The sequence below is a fragment of the Nipponia nippon genome, unplaced genomic scaffold (assembly GCF_047370975.1).
Source record: "Nipponia nippon isolate SJK-2023a ecotype South Korea unplaced genomic scaffold, ASM4737097v1 scaffold_124, whole genome shotgun sequence".
NCBI classification, from domain to species: domain Eukaryota; kingdom Metazoa; phylum Chordata; class Aves; order Pelecaniformes; family Threskiornithidae; genus Nipponia; species Nipponia nippon.
The window spans coordinates 53,425-56,959 of record NW_028262318.1 but is presented as its reverse complement, the minus strand read 5'-3'; the positions used below and the strand labels follow the sequence as shown (position 1 = coordinate 56,959).

Sequence of the window (3,535 nt, the reverse complement as noted above, 5' to 3'; positions counted from 1 at the left end):
GCAGGGCGGTTCCAGGCTGTGTCTGCTGTTGCGCGCTTTGTGTGGTGCGTCTTCTGTGTCTTAGGACTTTGTCGGGTCTCGATGTTGTTGCCTTTGCGCCCAAGGAGGGTGGCACGCACCTCGGGTTTTGCGACTCGGCGTCATCCCTAGCGTCTCAAATGCCTGTACCCGTCGACTTAGCGCCAATCAGGCGCTTCTTTTCTGGCGTTACTAGCGTGCAGCGTGGATCCGTCTGGCGCCTGGGAGGTTTCCGGGCAGTCCTTTTTTGCGCCGTCATTCTCGGCTGCGTCAGCAGCTCTGCTCTGTTACGGTCCGTTTTTGCGGACTGGGCTTTCTCGCCTGCGCCCTTACGTTCTTAGGTCTTGAAGGCGGCATTGCTGTGCCTATGTCTAATTGGCTTTCAGAGTAACTTCTTGTCGGGGGCCGTCACGTTCCGCTCTCTCTCCGGGGCTCCCGTAGAACCTCGTCGCATCGCCGTCACGGTCCCGCAGGCCGTCTTGCCGGACGGCATCTTCCGTCCGGGTGTCGTTCCTCTTGCCGAGAGTACTCTCTCGTCTTTGAGGCACGTTGTTTGTAGCGCGCTGTGGAGCGTCGGGGTGTGCGTGCGTGTGGCCTGGAGCCGCCCTGCCCCGGGGTGTAGAGTCAGGGGGTAGGTGGCGTAGCGCTGAGAGTCTGTGAGGTGTGTTGGTATGCCTAGGCTGTTGAGGCAAAGGTTGTACAGTCAGGTTCGACGGAGTAGCTGATTGGTCAGAGGGAAGGTGTGACTGGTGGTTCTTTGACTACTTTATTGTGTTTCTGACTTGTGGGGTGTGTGTGTGTTGTGTGGTTTTTTTTTTTTTTTTTTTTTAATGTGAAGGTTCCAAGCGAGGAGCCATGTGGGATACGGGCCCCGGAGCTGACTCGGGCAAGGTGAGCGGGGATCGGTGGGCTGAAGGAGCGGTTATTTTTCAGGCGCTGTGTGCGGCAGGTCCGCTTCTAAGAAGCAATCCCTGTTGTTTGGGTCTTACGGGTGGCGCATAAGCCTCAAAGCGCCAACCCAGATTGACGGGGGACGGGCAGACAAGCTGTTCAAGGTAAAGGAGAGGGAGATGGGGATCGGTGCGGGCAGGCTGTGGTTTTGGGCAATATCTCAGCGTGTGCCTTTTTGCTTGGGTTCTTGCGGGTGCTATTGGGATGCTCAGCGTTGCATGTTGACGATCGCTCCCAGAAGGTGAGGCGGTAGCAGGCCGGGTGGGTGTCTAATAGCCAGGTGTTGTACGGCCACCGAGTTGCGGTGTTTGTCCTTGGTTTTGCAGGTTCTGTGGGGGCCGCCTTTGGAAGCGGAGGAGCGTTTGAGGTGAGCTGGGTGGTAGGGAGTGAGGGGCGGGTGACTTCTTGCAAGCGCAAAGGTAACGCTGTGTCTTTCGGTATCCCAGGTGCCGGAAGCGACGACAGCCGTGGTGTCCGACTCTGGAATCGGCGATGAGCGGGTGAGCGGCCTGCCACGGCTTGCCTGAGGTGGCGGATGTCGTGCAAAAGGTGGTTGACCGAGGCGATGCTGACTGATGGCATTGGTTGGCTTGGTTTTGCAGACGGGGAAGAGGAACTAGGCGACCGCGGGATGAATCCAGCGGGCTAAATGTGGTCCTTTGTGTTGAGAACGGATTCGGACTCGCAGCCACGTGCAAGCTACGTTGAGGCTCCGGTGCCGGAGAGGGGTCGGGCGAGGGAGGGTGCGAGGTTGGCCGTTGCGGGGTGGGGTTTTTAAGCGTAGCGCAGGGGAGAGGGCTGTCTGGGAACGGTGCCCTCTGGGCAGGTAAAGGGAGCGGGTTAGTCTTCGGCAGGACGGCAGCGTGCGCCGGGCAGGGCGGTTCCAGGCTGTGTCTGCTGTTGCGCGCTTTGTGTGGTGCGTCTTCTGTGTCTTAGGACTTTGTCGGGTCTCGATGTTGTTGCCTTTGCGCCCAAGGAGGGTGGCACGCACCTCGGGTTTTGCGACTCGGCGTCATCCCTAGCGTCTCAAATGCCTGTACCCGTCGACTTAGCGCCAATCAGGCGCTTCTTTTCTGGCGTTACTAGCGTGCAGCGTGGATCCGTCTGGCGCCTGGGAGGTTTCCGGGCAGTCCTTTTTTGCGCCGTCATTCTCGGCTGCGTCAGCAGCTCTGCTCTGTTACGGTCCGTTTTTGCAGACTGGGCTTAGCGCCAATAATGTGCTTCTTTTCTGGTTTTTATGAAGTCTTGATGTTGTCTTTGCACCTGAGGAGGGTGCCATGCGTCTTGTGTTGTGATTTGGGTGTCATCCCTAGCATCTGGAATGCCTGTACTTTGGCACTATACCCATATCGGGTGCTTCTTTTCTGACATTACAAGCTTGTGGCGTGGATCGGTCTGGCATCTCAGAGGTTTCTGGGAGGTCCTCTTTTTGAGGTATGGTTCTTGGCTGTGTCAGCAGCTCTGCTCTCTTGCCATCCGTTTTTGTGGACTGGGCTTTCTTGCCTACATTCTTATGTTCTTAGGTCTTGAAGCCGGGCTTGTTGTGCCTATGTCCTCTCAGTTTTCAGAGTAATTTCTTGTTGGGGGCTGTGGTCTTCCACTGTGTCTCCAGGGGTACTGTAGAGCCTCTTCACATTGCTGTCACGGTCTCGCAGGTCGTCTTGCCTAATGGTATCTTCTGTCCAGGTGTCATTCTTCTTGCCGAGAGGTCTCTCTCGTCTTTGAGGCATGTTGTTTGTAGCGTTCTGTGGAGCGTATGTATGTGCGTGTGGCCTGGAGCCACCCTGCCTGGGGGGTGTGGAGTCAGGGGGTAGGTGGAATAGCGGTAAGAGTCTATGGTTAATGTGTTACTATATTTAGTCTGTGGAGGCAGATGTTGTATAGTCATCTCGGACTGACAACCTGTCAGTAGGTTGTGCTTATTTAATAATGTGTTATGGGGATGAGCAGAGCCATGTGGGAGGTGCTTGTCAGGGTTACCTGGGGTTCAGTCAGCATCCAGGCCACTTGATTTCCCTGGTTTAAATAGGGTGGCCTGTTTGGGTGCAGGCCATCTGGGTATGGGGTGGTGTGGGGGTTGTTTTTTTTTTTTGGATGGGTAGTAGGTATTGTCAAGTGTGTTCTACAGTCCCTTTTAATTGTGTTTTGCAGGTGCCCCAGTGCTATTTGGATCCCTGGAGAAAAGCCTCAGGCAAGTCTCACCAGAGGTTACAAATCCAAGCGATGAAGGAGTGGGATCGGGGTATGTAGTGAAGCGTCTTCCTTAGCTTGCTGAAAAGGAAGCTGCAACTCGGGAATGGTATGGATCCGTCACGTTGTTTAGAGACGCATGGTGAGGCTATTCCAGGCATGGCTCTAGAAGCTGGGTGAGGAGCCATAGTGGCAGGCGGGCGGTGTAACGGTTGTGTTTTGAGCGAGCGACGGTCAAAGGAGCGCTTAGTTTGTGAACGTGCCTAACCTTGTATGTGTGAAGTATTTTACTGCAGGTTATATTTCATGTTGAGAGTAATTTTTCCATGCAAATAAAATTAGAATAAAAAAACCCCAGCTGGGGGATTTTTTTTTT

The 3,535-nt window shown here is 54.8% G+C and overlaps 1 long non-coding RNA gene across 1 annotated transcript; it reads left to right on the top strand.

Annotated features, from left to right (window-relative positions):
• The first annotated feature begins 774 nt into the window (after positions 1 to 774).
• Positions 775 to 1,695, top strand: LOC148056600 (uncharacterized). The gene is made up of 4 exons (XR_015702829.1): positions 775 to 909; positions 1,296 to 1,336; positions 1,416 to 1,469; positions 1,572 to 1,695. It is a non-coding gene; the product is annotated as an uncharacterized LOC148056600 (long non-coding RNA).
• The last annotated feature ends 1,840 nt before the right edge of the window (positions 1,696 to 3,535 follow it).